This window comes from Panthera leo, chromosome B2, assembly GCF_018350215.1.
Source record: "Panthera leo isolate Ple1 chromosome B2, P.leo_Ple1_pat1.1, whole genome shotgun sequence".
NCBI lineage: Eukaryota > Metazoa > Chordata > Mammalia > Carnivora > Felidae > Panthera > Panthera leo.
In genome coordinates, this window is record NC_056683.1 from 12595925 (window position 1) to 12616597 (window position 20673).

General features: G+C 46.4%; 1 protein-coding gene across 10 annotated transcripts in view; it reads left to right on the forward strand.

Annotated features, from left to right (window-relative positions):
• ATXN1 (ataxin 1) overlaps positions 1-20673 on the forward strand; it is a 412322-nt gene that overhangs the window by 341822 nt on the left and 49827 nt on the right. The window contains exon 1 of one of the 10 annotated variants that reach the window (XM_042937847.1): positions 17157-19604. The exons of the other annotated variants lie outside the window; for them this stretch is intronic. The gene's annotated coding sequence lies outside the window, so the exon portion shown is untranslated. Of the gene's footprint in view, positions 1-17156; positions 19605-20673 lie in introns of those variants that run through there. 10 annotated transcript variants of the gene reach the window in all.

Genomic DNA, 20673 nt, shown 5'->3' on the forward strand with positions numbered 1-20673 from the left:
TCCCTGGGAAGGTAACACCCTCCTTGGTTGAGACTCACTGGCAGGCACAGTCTGAGTTTGACTCTCAGCTGGAGTAACACAGCGCTGCCTCCGCCCCAGCAGCCAGTGGAGAGATCGGACCCCGAGCGTAGGAGGGAGGAAGTTCTGATCTAACTTGTCTCTCAGCGCTCAGTCGTATGTATGTCTCCAGAGGGGCTGTCGCCAAGCTTTCCGACGACCCTACAGAGAGCAACAGCGGTTTACTGAGGGAGGGAGGACCTTGGTTCTGCTTCATCCAGGTGCACATACTTGCCACAGGACTGTTGGTTCGTTTAAGTGCTGGTCCACGACCACCACGGAGCCATTCATCTTCCTAATCAACCTGTAACTCGGAGACTTGCTCGATCCCTTGTTCCCAGTGCATTTATTTAACAAACTAACGTTTATTAAGCATTTATTCTATGCCAGGTGCTGTTAGACACATTGAAACGCCCAGAGTCTAAGAGACCCCCAAAAACGAACCACCAGAGTCCAGAGTCAAAGCTAAGCAGCAAGGGTCATTTATTGCAGGTTCGAACCTGGACCTCTGCGCCCTCGTTGCCGGTGACGCCGAGAGGTCCTGAGAGAGGTTTTTACACCCCTTTTATAGACAGGTACAAACAAGTCATGGGGAAATCAGGAATTTTCCACAGTTACAGAGCTGCGATTGGTTGGTGTTTAAAGTTGGACACTTAGCAGTATTCGATTGGTTCCTGCCTTTAGGTCAGACCACAACCGGGGGTACGGGTATCACAATGATTGATCAGGAATACACGGATGTGCCAGGCAACAATGATTGATCAGGAATACACGGGCGCGCCAAGCAATTGTACAGAAGCGGAACAAGCTGGTTAAGCTTGGTTAGGTTTCAGTTTCCCGTAACTTAAGCTTTTAAGTTTTAATTTTCTCAGGCCTCTCAACATCATACTCTGATGATGAAGATGTGGCCCTGGTCCTCAAAGAAATAACTTAGGCCCAGCTGGGAAACAGCTCTATGTAAAAGTAATACAAGGGAGCGAGTGGTGGCCTATTCCCCCTTGGAGCCAGTCTATGAGCCTAAGGAGCTATGCTAATCGCTCTACATGTACATCCTGAATTCTTGAAGTGCACGTCTTTATTTCTTTTATTTCTGCCTCCGTTGTACTCCTCACAAAGGGTATTTCTCCTTCCCCCGGGGACTTATCAGTGTCAGAGACTCAGCCCAGGTGGCCTGGTGGAGCAGGTCAGGATAGGTCAGGGAGTGCTCACATTTGCTCTCTCGACTTTCTGGAGGAGCGCCACCTTCCCGCAATGTGTCGTTTGATCATAGATTTCTCCTTGTTTCTCTTATGCAGAAGTTTTGTGTTAAGGGCTCCGTCTGATCTGAAAGGGAACGTTTAAGATCGCAGCATAACCGTCCTAACTATCTCGTGCCTTTGCAGATATGTTAAAATGTTCTCCGCCACCTCCAGTCCTGAACTCCCATTTTTCACAGTTAACGGGCTGTCACGGCTCCCCAGCCGTCTCCGAAGCACCAGCGGGAGTAAATGCAGAGAACTCGGTGTCGATAGCCCTTACAAGCAGATGGCACATCGTCACCTCAGGAAGGGCAGGATGGCAAGAAGGAGTGATTGATGGGAACTTGGTGGAGTTCACTTCATTAGTTTTGCATAGATTCCTGAATTGTGGCTTCGTTACTGGAAAAAATAAAGTCTAATAACGCAGACTGTTGTAGAGCCTGGAATGTGTCCTTGTGTTTGAGGATTACGGCTTTGTCCTCTTGGAACCCCAAAGTATCTGTTTCTACCTAGAGCTTCCTTATCTTGGGGGAAGATTGATAGCCTTCAGGGTGAAGGAGAGGACAGAGACCCTAACCAAGATAGGAACAGGCAATAATCAGATGAATGGACGGGAGCCCTATATCAGGAGAGAGAATGTGTTTGAGATTAGCGCCTTATCAGGGAAATGTTTGCACTTATCTTATTCTTTGAATAAGTTACAAGACATTTCTCTTCGTTCACGAAGACAAGCTAGTAATTCAGAATATGCGGATGTGTCGTCAGATGGAGAAAGTCGTTTTTGTGTGTCTATTCAGCTCGCCAGATCAGCTGATGTGGACTGAGTGAGTAGTGGATTGTTGACAGACTTGACTTCACTACCAAGTGAAAAATCTTAAACTTTTCATCCTAAAGGTAAAATGGGAAATGAAGTCACCGGGTTAGAAAGGCGTGATTACGTCAGCTTTCCCGTATCCCCGTGTGAATGGCACTAGCCAGCCGGAAGCCCCGTCTTGCTCGTTCGTGCGTCCCCGTGCACCATTCGCTAACCGTGGTGTGGATTCTGCCTGTGCAGTCTCTCTCCTCCGTGGCTCCTCTCCTCTGCCCCAGGCTGGAATTTGTGATATCCCGATAGCATGCGGCAAGGTCCTCCTGACCATTCTCCCTGCCTGTAGAACTTGGTCCCTTCCTCCCCATCCTCTACCCTGTGACCAGAGTGACCTTTTTAATATTAAAAATGTCCCAGCTGAACCCTTCAGAGATGGTCTGTGACCTTCAGGAGGAGGGGTGGGAAAGACCACTGACCCGTTCCTCTCTCCCCTCCTGGACTCTTCGCACATGTATTTCCCCAAACGTGACACGTTCCCTCACCTGCCTTTGCACATGCTCCTTCCTCTGTCTGGAGCTATTTTCTCCTTGGTTTATTTTTATTCTCCGAAAACTCAACATCGCTGTCACCTGCAAGGAATCCACCCTGACCTCTCCCTCCTGGTCTCACTGAGCCGTCCTGTACGTCCCACCCATGAAGCACACCGAGCTCGTTGCTAACAAGGGCTGTGTCTTTCAGATCTTCTATTTCTCGTGTCTGGTACGGAGCAGGCAGTCAGCGAACACGTATTCGGTGCATAAAGTCTGAAGGCTGAACTAAGTAGGAATGGCTCTGAAACGATATCACCCTCTCCTACTCCTTGCCTTCCGTGTCATTTGCTCTAGTTTCTATCTCACGGCCATCCATTCTGAGTAAGCTCACACACTGTTTTTAAAGAACCTTCTGGGGACCCACTGTTCAGTTCTTTTATCATGATTAGGGTCCGTGTCCCAAACAATCAATGGAAAAGTATTTCTGAAAGCTTTGTTGGAGATATATAGAGAAAGCCAGGAGAGGCAGATACATTTGACAAAGCTCAGTCTCTTTCCGGTAGTGAAAGAGATTGAATAATCTTTGACATTCAAGTCGCGGTGTCAAAATATCATTATATAAATTGCAATAAGGCACACGAGCCTCTTGAATTACCTGGGTGTACAGAGTAGAAGTTAAGACGGAGTGCAAAGAGAATAAAGCCCATCTACGTTATGTAATAATCACTACGTGGTAGTAACGACCACGACCGTTTGAAAATCGCTGTCATGAATTGGCGTTTGCTAGTCTTCCGATCACAGCTGAGTATGGTAGCCCCGGGTTTTCTCTTTATGTGGGTAATTCCTCGATTGAAATGAGAATCCCATGCTCATGAAAGTGAAGTGAAATATTCTGTACCTGGCATCGCATCCATAACCTTTTCCATGACGAGTTAATCTTTAGTTTTCTTTTTTATTTTCATTTTGAAAAAAAAGTTTTTTAATGTTTATTTTTAATATATGAAATTTATTGTCCAATTGGTTTCCATACAACACCCAGTGCTCATCCCAAAAGATGCCCTCTTCAGTACCCATCGCCCACCCTCCCCTCCCTCCCACCCCCCATCAACCCTCAGTTTGATCTCAGTTTTTAAGAGTCTCTTATGCTTTGGCTCTCTCCCACTCTAACCTCTTTTTTTTTTTTTTTTTTAGTTAATCTTTTCTTGACGTGCAGGTGCATTGGCCCTTATTGGGCCGAAAGAGTGCCCCAAGTCAGATGGGTTTCCTCCTGTATAATCCCTCCCTCCATTTAAGGCAGGGATGGTAGTATCTTACTTATCTTTGTCCCCAGGTTACTAGCTAAGTGTTTGGCACTTAAATGTTAAATGAATAAATTGTTTAGGCAAAGCTCTTAGTGGAATGATCTAATGACCATAAACAGGAAAGTGGGGGGGGGGGGGGAGAGACTTACATTTTAAGAATTATGTGTTAATAAGCGGTGAATTATTTGAATATAAATCCAATATTAATTATCATCAATAATGGATGAAATGTATCGAGGATTTCCTAGGAGCACTCGAAGCTCCACTGCCTCTCCCGTTAAGTGAAAGACTGAATTTTATCGTCTGGAGGGTGGGGGAGGGAAGGAAATATAATTAAGAGTGAATTTAGTAGCATGCAGAGTTTGGCTGGAACAAGTTTGGTGGGATGGAGTATTCCAAAGTAGAAGTCCTCCTTCTACTAACCCAGGCAGCCCTGTCTGCATTAACACAGAATGTGCCACGAATAAAAGAAAAACAATTACAAATTGTAAATATTTGCAATCCTCTCCCTTCCTTGCCGTCTTGAGAGGACTAGTTCTGGGCTTGTTTGGGCTGCGATTTGTTGCGAGGTCTGAAAGGTGAATGATGAAGCTGAGATTAGGCCAAATTGCCCCCAAGGGAAAGAAAAGGTGATGAATGGGGCAGGGGTGGTGGTGAGGGGCCATGAGAGAGAGAGAGAGTGGGGTGAGGTGGGGGGCAGGCTGAAGCACGATCACCATGTGAAATGGAGTTCTTCAGGAAGAGAGGTACAAAAAGGCTTTTGGGGAAGTCCTTCTGTGTAGGGACCCACGTCGTGGCTCCCCACCTTCCTGTGACCCCGCCCTCCCGTCCACCTCTGTTCTCCACGCTTCCCAGAAAGCTTGGGTCGAGACCTAAAAGCTTGACACCAGCTCTTGTGGGTGTCCAATTTCTCTTTCTTTTAGATGGGACCCAAACCATGCAAGCCTCCACCTGTACCTGGGATACAGGTACAGATGTTGAAGTCAGTGTTTGTGCTGTAATGGAGGAAGAGAAATCGGGAAACTGCTTTAAAAGAGTTTTGGATTTATTTTGAGAGAGATAGAGCAGGAGAGAGAGAGAGAGAGAGAGAGAGAGAGAGAGAGAGAGAGAGAATCCCAAGCAGGCTCTGTGCTGTCAGTGCAGACCCTGACACGGGGCTTGATCTCACAAACTGTGAGATCATGACCTGAGCCGAAATCAAGAGTCGGATGCTTAACCGACTGAGCCACCCAGGCTCAGTTTTTAAATACAGTTTAATGATCGTTTAAAACATCGTTGTCCTCTTACCCTACCCTACCCCTCGCTTCTTTGCATTATTAATTTTTTAGCTAATCCTGTTTCCAGAAAAAGCAGGAACTTTCAAGGGAACTTTGGTTTCTGACTGGATAAAATCACTATTAAAAGCCAATTACCGGGGCCCCTGGGTGGCTCAGTTGGTTGAGCATCCAACTTCAACTCAGGGCATGATCTCGTGGTCTGTGGGTTCGAGCCCCGCATCAGGCTCTGTACTGATAGCTCGGAGCCTGGGGCCTGCTTCGGATTCTGTGTCTCCCTTTCTCTCTGTTCTTCCCCACTCATGCTGTGTCTCTGTCTCAGAAATAAATAAACATTAAAAAAAATTTTTTTAAAGCCAATTACCAATTAGTGAAGCCCAAATTCAAGCTGTTTGATCTATTCTTTTTTTTTTTTTTAATCTATTCTGAATAAGCTTCCATTCTGTATTACTCAGTGTTTTCAAGCTGTAAGCGTAGGGGCGTCTGTGTGGCTCAGTCGGTCAAGCATCCAACTCCTGATTTCAGTTCAGGTCTTAATCTCATAGTTCATGGATTCAAGCACCTCACTGGACTCTGTGCTGACAGCCCAAGCCTACTTGGGATTCTGTCTCTCTCTCTCTCTCTCTGCTCCTCCCTTATTCATTCTCTCTCTCTCTCTCTCTCTCTCTCTCTAAATAAATAAATAAATAAACTGAAAAAACTTTCAAATTGAAAGCTGTAAGTGTAGACATAGACGAGTATAGAAACATCAGTGGCCCTTAGATCAAATATGGGATAATGACCCTCCATATCTGTCTGACCATCGGGACCTTCTCAAACTAGGAGGTAGTGTGGTACATAACTGAGAAATAACGGAGTTCACTGTCATGCCCAGTGTGGGCAACCTGACTGATAGAGAGGCAGCTCAAGCCACTCTATAATGCACCTGTCTCGGGCTTTCAATAAGAATTCTGTAGCTTGGGCGAATGGGCACAGGATAGGCTGAGAGGAACCCAACAGTGTTGATATCATTACTTGATAACTGAATTCCAGTCACTAGGTGATGAAGTCATTCCTGTACACGCACACAGCACTATTCTATGCCTGGATTAGTTTTGCAGGGAGGCTTTCACAAAGCACCACAAACAGTGGCTTAAAGAACAGAAATTTCTTCTTTCCCATTTCTGGAGCCCGGAAGTATAAATCGAGGTGTGACAGGGCCATGCTCCCTCTCTGAAGGTGCTAGGGAAGGACCTGTTCCGGGTCTCCCCGCTGGCTTCTGGAAGGTAGCTCTTTGGCTTGTGGACGGTATGACCCGAATCTTCCCCGTGTGTGTCTGTCCAGACGTTGCCAATTTACAAGGGCACCAGCTATATTGCAGAGGGACCCATCCTACTCTGAGATGGCCTCATTGTAACGAGTGACTTCTGCAATGACACCACTTCCAAATACAGCCCCATTCTGAGGTACTAAGGGGTAGGACTTCAACATACGAATCGGGGGTGGGGGGACACGATTCAACCCGTAACAGTGCCCCGCAAGGGACGGTTTGGGGGTTCAGGCTGACTCTCGCGGCCCTGCATTCAACAGAGTCCCCTTTTGGGGAGGGGCATAACAAGCATTCATTGATTTCAGGAAACAGGGCCTTCCCCAGTCTGTGATGTAATGTCACGCTCCCCCAGCAGCTATTTCTGGCCCACAAGCCTGTGAACATTTGAATGCGCGTGTGCAGAAAAGACAATCAGCCAGACAGGTTTCTACTCCCACTTAAGAGCCTTCACATGGATCAGTCACCCACCCTGAGCACCACGTTAGATTTGACATCTGAAATGTGTCTGGCATTTTCAGGTAGAGAAGCCTTTATAAAAACATCACATGGAGGCCGATTCCTTACTCTCTCCCTGGAAGAGCCCAAACACGGAGATCTAGACGCAGGGACCTGCAGGGGTATGAGACCGTAAATAACCAAGCCTCTGAGTAAGTCTGGAGCGAGGGCGCAGTGTTTGAAGCCTCATTCTATTAAAGGATTATTAAGCCTAATTTTTCGTACTCTTAGTCCACTCGGTACATAGTAGACACTCACTGAAATTTGTGAGCAGATGAGAAATGGAGTCTCCACTCCCTGGGCACGAGCGTCACGGTCCCCACATCTGTGCCTTTCTCTGTTCTAAGAAGCGGGGAGCTGTGCTCGCCCAGCCAGGGAGCTCACGAGACGGTGATGATGCCTGGATTACATCCTGAGTGAAGTCAGAGAAGTATATAGGTCCAGGCTTGTGCAAAATCCTTCAGCCCAACCAACGCATGGCCTTGGGTTACAGAAACATCGCGCTGCCCACCGGGCACACGGACACAGTCCCTGCTGGGCTTCCTGTGTCCTTACTTTGTTCCTTCTTCCTTACTTTCCCTTGCTGCCTCTCTCTGTACTTCCTAAGCCACTTAGTAAGTATATGCCTTCCAGACCCAGCTGGAGGAGATCTCCCCAAATGACCCATCTGAACGTGTCCCATACACTTGTAGACAGAGCAACTCACTAATGCCTTGGCTTTCCTACCAGCCTTTCGTTGGTACCTCGGGAGCCATTTATTACCCTGCATTTTATCCATCTCTGTTGCCCTCGTACCTAGCACAATGCCTGGCTTGCACATAGTAGACGGTTAGTATGTGGTCACTGATAAGCCAACCGAATGAATGAATGATTGCCTACTCTGTGCCTGCATTGCACTGTTCTGAAGTGTCGCGGGGGACTCAAAGTGATATAATTGATGGATGCTAGGGCATCTCCTACGTCCACTGGAGCAGCCTTGACACAGAGAACTGTGACGGTTTGTTTGGTGCCTGTCGCCCCCCACCCCCACCCCCCACATAATGATAGGCTCCTGGAGAGCAGGGAATGTCACCTGTTCATGTGTGACCCTCCAGCGCCTCTCCCGGCCCGTGGAATCCAACGGTGATTGGAAGGACAGAGGGAAGAAGGAAGCTCTTTTCAAATCGTGCACTTAATTTACACAGAAAGGCAGGACCTTTGCCTTTAGATCTTTGCCAGCAGGAAGAGCAGGAGCCTGGATTTCCATCGGGAAATGAACTTGAGAACGATGAGCGCGGAACATGGTCACGTGACCAATCGGCTGACTTGCCCACCTGAGCCTTTTGAGGGTGTGACGCGTCCAGTGGAGTCGTTTCAAACCCACTTCCTCTGAGGTCAGCGTGTTTCGTGGCATTTGGCAGAAACAAGGATATGTTGCTAGTCATTTGTAATTATACACGGGGTTCGTTTTGATTTTATTTATTTAAATATGCAGGGATTTACGTGGTACAGTTCTTGAGGACACTGGAAATAAACTGATGGGAGGGTAAATGGATGAATGAAGGAGTGACTTAAACAACTTGGAAAGTAGATTGCTTTCGGCAGGTGTTTCTGTGTGTTCCTCACTTTTCAACATCTGTAGGACTCCACACCACGTAGCTTCCTTGAGTGAATGTCACCACAGTAGGACAGGGGCTTTTAGACTGGACAGTACTAAAGACAGGTTGTTTGGAGACCAAAAAGGAGACTTCGGTGCCAACATTTGGCTAAGAAAAAAAGTGAATGCAGGGTTTGCCAGCTGATTATTCCAGTGTCAGAGAAAATAATGTCAATGGTGCTCTTAAGAAATTTATTTTTGTATTCTTGGTTTGTATGAAATGAAGGGAAACTGGGTCTTGAGAAGCTGTAGTTTTCAAATCAAAAGGAAAGGAACAAGCTGGCGCGATCCGCTTTTGCCTTTGAAGGAGCTCGGCGTGTGGGTGATGTCTCCCCAGTGGTGCCCTCGCCCCTTCCGGCACACAAGCCCCCGGTCGGCTGTGCCTGTCCTGTCATTGCTGTGTTTTTTTGGCGGGAGAGCACTGTGGTCGGCATAGCCCACGGTCCGTTCAGATTCATATGCCGACCGATGAGGAGTTCTGCTGGATTGCATGCAATTCTGTGGGTAGACAGACCGGTCAAAATGTAATCCCCGCCGACCCTCCTCGAACGTTCCTTTTCATTTCAGATATGCTGTGGGCGCGAAGGAAGGATCTCGTCCAAAGTGCCTTGGGGTTTTGTTCGGTCTGGAGAGTAGTTTTTTCCTCTCTTGCCTATAGCCATTTTCTTAACATTACTGAAAGGACTCTTTTCCTAATGAAGCATGAAAATTGATTGTATCTTGCCAGGAGGGCTCTTCCTAAGTCTTAAGATATTAAAGATTTCATGAGAACCACATGAAGAATATCTTCCTGAATCATTTACATTTTCCCCTTTTGTAGGCTTATGTAACCATGCAGAAAATCTAATAATAAGTGTGCTTTTAGTGTGCTGTGTGCCATTCTGCAGACAGCAGGGCTGTGGGGGCAAGAAACCAGTGCCCAGGGTTTGTGGATGGCAGCAAAGTGTACAAGGGTCTGAAGAAAGCCCTACTGGAAAAACCTATAGCTAATTGGACAGAGAATCCATTTTTGTCAGGCTCTTCTTCTTTCCCTGTGCAGTCTTCATTGTTGTGGGAGAAGACAACCGTGGCCATGGCCATGGGCCTTTCTTGGAGTGCGTTTTCCAAAGCTAGTCGCTTGGACTGTTTTGGGTCTCAGAGCCATGTTGGTCTCACACAGGTGATGCCAACTCCGAATAGGGCAAGGGAAGCTAAAATCTGGGTTAGAGAGAGCCCTTAAACTAGCGACGTAGGACGGCAATAAACAGGGAAAAACGAAGACACCTACGATGCCGTTGAATATGCCCAACATCCGTTTACAAATCAAAAGAAATGGATAGCGCCCAGCCTTTCCCATGGTCCAAGATTTAATAAAAGGTCCTATCCAGATCCCCCCAAAAGTCCCCCAAAAGAGGGACATTCGGTGCGCTGGGGATACGCACCAGCATCTGTAGTAGATAAAGGAGCTGCGGAATTGTGGACCGCCGTTTCCTCAGAGACACTTCTCCTGCAGATATTTGCTTTGGACCCTAGGTAACAGGGCTCTAGTTCCTAAAGTTTAACTATTTGCGCCTGGGGAAAAAATAAAAACAGTGAGGTGGCTTAGTCATGGGAGTCAGTGAGGTCCAGCCCGGGCAGTAACGTATCCCTTCCAAATCCTTGTGCCTCCCCGCTAATCCCAGAGTTTTTGTTTGCCCTTTGATGTGGTGGTGGGGTCTGAGCTCGTCCAGGCTCTGCTTGCGGGGGGGCGGCGGGGAGGAGGAATGCCTCCTTTTGCCCGGGGGCTGGCTTCCCCTCCTCTTCCCTCCAGGGCATGTCTGCAGAGTCCCCAGGCATGTCGGGAGTGGGTGCCTGTTCCCCCGCGGCCAAAAATGTGTTCCTCGGAAGGCTAAGTTAGCAGGGCTCACCGATGCCATGAAACGAGGCAGGCTTTTTGCATCCCTGCGAAGTTAGACGGCTTCGGGGGCTCGGGCTAATGTCCCGCTCTCCTCTTTTCCTTGGGAAAATAGAAGAAAATGGGGGATTTCACCAAAGGTGTTATTATGTATGTCGTTCAGACGGATTTCCCTCCTTTCGAAGCTTCTCCTCCAACAATATTCCCATAATGTGTGTGTGTGCTGGGCTTCGCACCTTTTATCCCAGGCTTCCGCTCATCTCCGTGTCAGACAGAGGTGAGGGCCGCTGGTCGAGGGGGCACCGTACCCCCCAAACCACACAGGTGTCCGCTCAGCACTGCCAGCCCGGAGTAGGTCGCCATTGATGATGCATCGCCGTCTATACCTTCTGAGACATTTTCTCTTTAGTTGATGCTCACTTGGACCTATGATATTTCATTAAGGTCCAGAGGTGCTCATTAAAACGAGCGTCGGATAGCATGCTGGATGTGCCTCATTGCTGTGAGTCCAAGAGAGGGCTCTGTGGAACTTGTTATGGAGGGCATTTATAGATTGTTCAATTAGAGGATTAGTGTTGTGCTAAACCGTTTTCAGGTTAATCAGTTGTGGGAAACCAGATTCGATGTTTAAGCAGGCTTGAACGATGGTTTCATCGTAAGAAAAGTTGTTAGGCCACTGTAACTTCTCATAAACCCTCTAGCTTGCTAATCGACGGTACTGTGCAGTTCGGTGCTCCGATTTTGTTCTGTGCGAGCCTTTCTTCATCTGAATCGTAAGTCCCTTTTGAACAGGCACAGGGTCTTTGTGTGTCTGTGTGGGTCTGCGTTGTGTGTGCCCCCATCCTAAAAGCTTCTGGTGTCATTCTAGGTACCTGTCAGCTGCTAAAGAATTTGTTGATGTCAAATTAAAACAAGTTTAAAACAAGTCAAGACTGTTGATCAATCTTGTTGATGTCAAGTGATTGTCAGCATCTTTAGAATGTCATTGCGATGTGTCATCACAGGGTTCACGTCATGGTGACGCATGTAAAAGGTTGTCTCTCTTTACAGAAAAACACTGGTATTGCGTGTTGATCTGTGACCAGGTTGTTATCAACCACAGGAGAAGCGCTACAAAGTTCATATGGAATTAGAATGGATACACAGATCCAATCTGGATGTAATGCTATTGACCTGATAAAGACATGACTTCCAGACCCGGAATGGCCCTGGCTCCTTTACCAAGAAACATGGGTGGCCCAGATCAGAAGGTCATTTGCCTTTTCCCTTTTCCCTTTTCCCTTGGCAATCACCCCTAATTGCCTTTTGCCCATGCACATTAACATGACCACGAAGCAGAAGATAAAGTAAGTAAAAACCGTATCATCGGGAAAACTAAGGCACAAATAAGAACTGTTCGCTCATTTGCACGCGGTGTCTGGACCACTCATGAGTAGAAACCATACTACCAAGCCATTATGGATACAAGAAGGCAGGTGTAGGTTGTAGATCTCTAGGAATAGAATGTGCCTGAAACAGATGTGCTCATGTAAAATGCCCAGGACGCCCCCTGAGCCTCCTTGAAGGAGGTTACCGGAGCACTCTCAAAGCCCCGTACCCTTCTCCACTCGGGCCTCTTATCCTGCCTCCTATCACATGCCCCCTTCCGGCCCCATGAAGCTCCTATCCCTAATTCTCCACTCTTCCATAGCCATCTTCTCCAGCGTCCTAGAGGAGTCCACTGATTGTGCACGTGGGCCCTTACCACTTAAGACGTGACAGCCACTGCCAGCCATTACCGAACGGAATCCACTTTATCCGAATGGATAATTTGAGGGCTAGAGGTGTGATGGACTAAGTGGAATCATACTGCATTTCTGTGCCTCAAGGCTTTGAACTGTGAGCTCCCCCATCCATGCCTCCTGTGGGCTCCTCTCCTATTCACCCTCAGCCTCTTTGTTTTTCTCTTCTTTCTCTCCTCTTTCTCTCTGTATCTTATGCTTCTCTTAATTGCCTTTTCCCTCCTTTCTCATTGGTCTGGCCTCGGGTCTGGTGAGGGAAGGGACTTGAGAGGGGACAGGCCCCACGCGAAGCTTTCCTCCAAAGCACGGTCTCCTTCTTGGCATTCACTTTAGGTGTTCACCTTTCTGTTTTTCTGATATTCTTTCCCGTTGTACAAAAGAGAAGTGGGTAGGTTTGGAAAATGATGTGACTGGTTGATTTTTTTTTTTTAATCTGATTTTTTTAAATGTCTATCAACAACATTACATGGAGGCTCAGGGACTCTGGCCAGCCCTAGATTGAAGCAGAGCCATTATAGTACAGAAATCTTTTAGCATCATATGGCCCAGCAAGGAAAGAAGTCAAAGAAATGTGTAAATTTGGGACACTTGGGATTAAAACAAATTAAAACATGTATATCAATTCAGTTTAAATATTGGCTTAAAGGGGCGCCTGGGTGGCTCAGGTCACGATCTCAGTTCGTGGGTTCGAGTCCCGCATCAGGTTCTGTGCTGACAGCTCAGAGCCTGGAGCCTGCTTCGGATTCTGTGTCTCCCTCTCTCTCTGCCCCTCTCTCACTTGCACTCTGTCTGTCTGTCTCTCAAAAATGAGTAAACATTAAAAAAAAAAAACCTCACAGTTTGGGGCACCTGGGTGGCTCAGTCAGTTAAGCATCCAACTTCGGCTCAAGTCATGGTTTCGCCATTCGTGGGTTCGAGTCCCGCATCAGGTTCTGTGCTGACAGCTCAGAGCCTGGAGCCTGCTTCGGATTCTGTGTCTCCCTCTCTCTCTGCCCCTCTCTCACTTGCACTCTGTCTGTCTGTCTCTCAAAAATGAATAAACATTAAAAAAAAAACTCACAGTTTGGGAGCACCTGGGTGGCTCAGTCGGTTAAGCGTCCAACTTTGGCTCAGGTATGGTTTTGCCGTTTGTGGGTTCGAGCCCCGCGTCAGGCTCTGTGCTGACAGTTCCCAGCCTGGAGCCTGCTTTGGGTTCTGTGTCTCCCTCTCTCTCTGCCCCTGCACTGCTCATGCTCTGTCTCTCTCTCCTTCAAAAATAAATAAACATGAAAAATTTTTTAACAAAATAAATATTGGCTTAAAAAAAACAGATTAGCGTATTGCCTATCTTTTGCTGTCACATTTCCTCTTACCTGACCAGCCGAGGTGCAGCTAATGTTGATTAGAAATATCAGCATCTACAGAACATATCATCGGTTTTTATTTGGTACAATAAACCCTCACTCATTCACATGCTTAGAGAAAGTCAAAAGCTTAAATGGAATGCAGCTACATCATTTTTAGTTCCTGTATTGGCTCATACTTAGCACCTATAGGTGTTTGAAAAGACACTTATTTTTAGTTAACAAAACATTTGTGTGCCGTTGGGTATTTTTTGATGGTTCCTTCTTGTAAGTAAATTAAACACTATTCTTAGAGTAGGGTTTATACCATTCATTTGCTATGTAAAACCAATCTTCCTAGTTAGTGTGAAAGCTCTACTCAAATATATCGCATTTCTCTGACTTCTGAGGCTCCAGAATATAAGCTCCCAAACCTTAGGGACACTGTCTCACCCGCCACCCCCAAGGCTGCCTTTTGGAAAACAGCCTTCAGCTGTTTGGGACTCAAGTTAGTATTTGCTGGACTAATTAAGGTTTGACTCCATTCATTTATATGCCAAAATTACTTACCATTTGCCAAGTGCTTTTGAATTTGACGATTAGTTACAGACTGTGCTGAGGGTTTTTTTCACTTTTATTTTATCCCTCCTTTAACTCATCTAAAAAACTAGTTGATTGCATCCTGTAATTTTAGCAATACAATGTTAAGTGGAGGAAAGTAGAGTTTAAAATGTATCCAGAATTGGGGCTCCTGGGTGGCTCAGTCGGTTAAGCGTCCGACTTCGGCTCAGGTCATGATCACGGTCCGTGAGTTCGAGCCCCGCGTCGGGCTCTGTGCTGACAGCTCGGAGCCTGGAGCCTGCTTCGGATGCTGTGTCTCCCTCTCTCTCTCTGCCCGTCCCCTGCTCATGCTCTGTCTCCATCTGTCTCTCAAAAATAAATAAATGTTAAAAAAAAAAAATTTAATAAATAAATAAATAAATAAATAAAATAAAACGTATTCAGAATTATTCCAATTTTGCAAATATATGTATAGATCTGTGTGAGCTTTAAATATAGATTACACATGATAGATTACATACATGCCAATTTATTTTTTTAAGTTTCTCATATTTCCAAATATGAGCACATTTTGTTTTTATATCAGAAAAAGCAGAAGAGTTTAAGTTGCGGGCGCCTGGGTGGCTCAGTCAGTTAAGCCACCGACTCTTGGTTTTGGCTCAGGCCATGATCTTACAGTTCGTGAGTTCGAGCCCTGTGAGCCAACAGCAGGGAGCCCGCTTGGGATTCTGTCTCTGACTCTCCCTCTCTGCCCCTCCCCTGCCCACACTGTCTCTGTCTCTCTCAAAATAAATAAATAAACTTAAACAATGTTCAAGCTGTACAGTAGAAATGTGTGGGGTTTTTATTTTTGTATTTTAATCCCATCGTAGTTAACATACAATGTTAAGCTTTTTATTTTAACTTCCGCATAGTCAACATCTGATGTTATGTTAGTTTCAGGCATACAGACTAGGGATGCTGCACTTCTGTGCCTTGCTCTGTGCTCATATCCCCATCACCGATTTTGCCCACCCCACCGAGACAGCTGAGAAAAAAAGTTGTCATTTCTTCTCTCACAGGTGCCTCAACATTTATAAAGACCCTGTTTGTTTACCAGGGGCTTTCGTGACATTACTCGGGTTTTTGTCTGTGTGTTTATTTTTGAGAGAGAGAGCAAGCGGGGGAGGGGCAGAGAGAGGGGGACAGGGGATCATAAGCGGGCTCTGCGTGGTCGGCACAGAGCCCGACGCAGGGCTCGAACTCACAAACCGCGAGATCATGACCTGAGCCGAAGCTGGGCGCTCAACTGACTGAGCCCCCCAGCGTTCCTCAGTTTTTAGTGTTTTCTCTTGAGACTTTGTAAAACCAACAGGAGAGCAGTTACAGTAGCTTCTGGTCTTTAACATTTATTTATTTTTGAGACAGAGAGAGACAGAGCATGAACGGGGGGAGGGCCAGAGAGAGAGGGAGACACAGAATCGGAAGCAGGCTTCCAGGCTCTGAGCTGTCAGCACAGAGCCTGATGCAGGGCTCGAACTCACGGACTGTGAGATCGTGACCCGAGCGAAGTCGGACGCTCAACCGACTGAGCCCCCCAGGCCCCCCAGCGTTCCTCAGTTTTTAGTGTTTTCTCTTGAGACTTTGTAAAACCAACAGGAGAGCAGTTACAGTAGCTTCTGGTCTTTAATAGATGTATACCTCTCAGGTCTTTGGTTGTTTATTAGTGAAGAGAAGAGTGGACCCAAATGGAAAACAGTTACATTTTTAAAATGTGTCCAGGGGGTTAATGTGGAAAGAAAGGCACCTCATGAACTTGACAGTTGATGCATTGGCCCCGCCGTTCTCCATCTGGCAGCCTGGAGCATATTATTTAACCTTCTGCATCAATTCCCTCTTCTGGACACTGTAATATTCATAATACCCACCTCGTGCAGGATTCCTGGGAGGAGCAAATCAGATACTAATGCGTGTGGAAGTGCTCTGAATGATAATCACGACGTTATTATCACCGCTAGCGTTATTTCCCCGCCCGCAAAGGCAGAAGAGGGAAGACACCGATGGTCTCTTTATCTGGCACAGGAGCCAGGAAAATCCAGGTTTTCTCTGCTTTGCCCTCCAGCGTGAAGAGTCAGAAGGTAAATATCAGTATTGCTCTTCATAACTAATGGCCTCATAGTTCGTGACAGGTGATTGCTTGGTTTCTGTTAGCATTTCAGAGACCATTATACACAGCAGCTCTCCTTTGCAGGGGTAGAGAAAACTCATTTTCTAAGGCAAATAGTCTCAAGTCAAGGGTTCGGTCCTGGTGGGATGAAACAAAGAAAGGCAGTTTATCGTTAAGGTAAGCTGGCATTTCAGTGCATGTTGGGAGATTTATCAGAGATGGTGGGGGGGGTGGAGAGTCTCGAAGACATGACGCCCTTTTGCACATGTTTCAATGCCTATAATCGGTCGGAAGCCAAAAGTGGAACCATAGATGCCTGCAAGTGTTCGAGGTTAACCCCACCCGCGGGCATTCACCGGATACGTGAAAGGGATCACACACCGTGAGATTATGACTCTGCTGCTCCGTGGCTCATTGTCCTTCCAGATTTGGGGGCCGTAACTAGGGCGCAGAAGAACGTGTGTTGGAGATTGGGTTTATGGTCCACCTGGATGGGTGGAGATATTCCTGGAAAGGGAGCGGAATGAGAGAGGTGACGTTTCCCATTTACCCATCCGTCTGTTACTATTTTTTTTTTTAATTTTTTTTTTCAACGTTTTTTTATTTATTTTTGGGACAGAGAGACAGAGCATGAACGGGGGAGGGGCAGAGAGAGAGGGAGACACAGAATCGGAAACAGGCTCCAGGCTCCGAGCCATCAGCCCAGAGCCCGACGTGGGGCTCGAACTCACAGACCGCAAGATCGTGACCTGGCTGAAGTCGGACGCTTAACCGACTGCGCCACCCAGGCACCCCTCGTCTGTTACTATTTTCGTTTTGAGTATTGCAAAGCAACAAGACTGGAGTTGTAGGGTGGGCAGGTGATCCAAAGTCGGTATAACACAGAGGAAGTAAACTCCCTTCTGCTTTTAATGGCCACTGAGTGATTTGTGGGAGCCACGATTGTAGGGTCCGTGAAAGTGGATGCACCAGGAAGAGACAACTGATTTTTTTCTCCCCATTAATTGAGTTCGATAAGTGACTTTTGTTGGTTTCGTGCTATCCGTTAGTTTCAGAGGCCTATCCTGCAAAAGCATCTAGGGCTGTTTCATGGCTATAGCATATTGGTTATCTTGCATATGTAGTGAAGCAAAGATACCTTTTAACATCTCAGATCCTGACTCATCCCCCAAATTTGAAATTTTTTTGCTTCCTGAAACATCAGGGCAGATCAACATAGTTTTATACATTAAACACTAGGATACAGATGAAGACAGGTACCAGCTAATGAACATAGCAGGAAAGAAAATGTTCGCACATCAATCCAGTACTATGCCTTCTCAGTTTTCTGTTTTTGTTTTTTTTGTTTTTTGTTTTTAATATCTTACTTCTTGAAAACGTGTGATTTAGCCATTTGGAACCCTTGGAGGTTCAGAAATTCACAGGCACGTGAAATATAAAACCATATTCATTTAACAAATACTGATGGGCATATAAAATGGAACCTCCATCATCTATCTTTAGAAGTAGAAGATTAAACAGAAGTGTAATTAATTTGCCAACCCTGCTTCCCTGATTGAGACATTTATCACAGTTGATCTTTAATCATTAGGCTCCTTATCTGTGAAATGCAGTCTATTATGACCTCTAAGGTCTGTTTGTTACAGAATCAGGTACAACTCCATGTCATGCACGTGCACGCGCACACACACGTGCGCGTGCACACGCGCACACACACGTAAAGGCTAAAAAACATAGACGCTTACTTCTCCCTCATGTAAAAGAGGTTGGGAGGTAGGATTCCAGGAAACATATGGCAGCTACCCAGGCTCAATTCTGTCATTCTGTTCTGCCATCTCTAGTATATTTCTCATGCACAAAATGGCTGCCTAAGCTCCAGCCTTCACGTTAGCATTCCAGCAAGTGGGAAGAAGGAAGGGAGAAGAAGGGCCTAGACCTCTTTTCAAGGATACTTGCCCAAGGTCCCATAGCACACTTTTGTTTACTTTTGTTTACTTTTGTTTACTGCTGCAGGGGAGGATAAAGATCAAAATGTCTGGCTGCACAGCCATATGTCTGGTTCAAAATCAAGGTTTCTACTCCCAAGGAAAGGGGAGAGAATGGGTATTGGGCAAACAATGATTAGCCATAGGTTTTTAGCTCAAAAAGCCATAATCCCATATTTCTGGGGAATACGTGACGTATGTAGCCAAGTCTGAATGTATACTGAATGTGTACAGATGGGACACCTCGAACCTCATTGGCCATACCTCTTATTGAGACCTGGGATTGTATTTTCAGTCTTGGGATCAGAATCCTTTGGTCGATTGTGTGCATGTGTGTGTGTGTGTGTGTGTGTGTGTGTGTGAGAGAGAGAGAGAGAGAGAGAGAGAGTCTCTTCTGCAAGGCGTGATGAATATAAACGCACTCACTCAGCAATTTATAGCTGCCCTTGTCCCTCTTCCTTCCCCCCAACCCACTGTCAGCATCACAGCGTTACCCCACACCTTCAACACTCCCTATGATTAATAGTGACCGGGAAGGGTGTGCTAGCTTTCCAGAAGAGTTGTTTGCATCTGCTAAGGTTCCTTGGGGTCACAAAGGCCACTAATAATTGCAACACTGTTGTGTTATGCTACATGGCTTGTCCCTCGAGACGGGTGCAAGGCTGAAGGAGAAAGGGAAGGGTTCCCTCAGCATAACGGCGGGAGAAGATCACTAAAAGTTACAGCTCTCTGGTTTGGGATCTATCCATAAGATCATTCTAGAAAGCAAAAGAGGAAAAAAAATCACACATTCATATTTTTTAAAGTCCCCCATTTTAGTAGCTGATGGAAACTAGAAGTCTTCTATTCTGGGCCAGAATCTCCACAGGATGTTTGTGCCTATGGCACACGTGGGTTGCTTGAAGGTTTAGGTCTGTTTTATCTGCTGCATGCATATGTTCAAGTGTGTGAGATTTCTTGATCAATCGACAGAATCCAAACGTCCCTTTTGTTATATTCTAAGTCCGTTCCTGCACCTGGTGGTAACAAAGAGGTCAGCTGATGGGGTGCCCGAGCCGGAATTCAGCTAGGGGACAGTTTCTGAATTCATGTGAATTGCTTGTGTGATATAATGTCGTTTCCTAGGAAACTGCCAGCATCTAGCTAACCTCCAGGAGGGCAAGCGGTCAGGAAGGTGGAGGTGCTGTCAGCACCGTTATTGTTGTTTTTAACAGGCAGACATGTCATGAAAACTCATCATAGAGGTCCCCTTTTCCATACCTCAGCGAAGCCGCCTCAGGAATAAAAGGTGAATATCTGAGATTGTGTCTTTAAACGGTATTGTTGGTCTGATCAAGATTTAGCCACAAAAATAAACATAATCCCTGATGCTGAGAAAAGGTCAGAAAGAGTTGGCACTCAGAAGAACAAATGAAGAAGCAGAAAATCATTTTCTTTTTCACATTGGTGGAGATGGGGAGCAGACACAGATAGGACTCTCGGGGGATCCAGCCCAGGCAGGTATGTGAGTGCGTGGGATTAATGTCTAGACGCAGACGGAAGTAATTCTGTGTAAATTCAGAGAAGCGCCAGGAGGTTCCTAGAGCAGGAGAAAGGGAAGGAAAAGATCACTTAAATATGAGGTCAACCCAGATTGCTTGGGTCCAGCAAGATTCCCACGGTCTTACCCAGACACAGCTCTAAAGCATTGGCAGCATTGAATGCACTCTGTGGACGACAGTCTGTGCTATGAATTGAGCAGGATTGACAAAGAGATGAAGAGTGAAATAATTTTTCAAGAAATTTTCCATTTGGTTTTGTCATAATTTTCTTCCACGCACAGATCTGGCTAAGCCCTGGAGAGGTTAAACCCCCAAATGTCATTTAGATGTTTCTGGAGTATAAAGCAAATACTGAAAACCAGTCATGCAGAGGCACCTGGGGGGGCTCAGCAGGTTAAGCGCCCGACTCTTGATTTCAGCTCAGGTCATGAGCTCACGGTTCGTGGGTTGGAGCCCCGTGTTGGGCTCTGTGTTGATAGCAGCGTGGAACCTGCTTGGGATTCTCTCTCTCTCTCTCTCTCTCTCTCCCTCCCTGTGCCCCACTCACCTATCTCTGTCTGAAAATAAATAAATACACTTGAGAAGAATATATAAAAGAAAAACAAAAGAAGAAAATCAACCATGCATTTGAGTCCTGCTTGCTCTACTATTAAAAAAACAAAAACAAAAACAAAAACAGGGGCGCCTGGGTGGCTCAGTCGGTTGAGCGTCTGGCTTCGGCTCAGGTCATGATCTCACAGTTTGTGGGTTCGAGCCCTGCATTGGGCTCTGTGCTGACAGCTCGGAGCCTGGAGCCTGCTTTGCATTCTGTGTCTC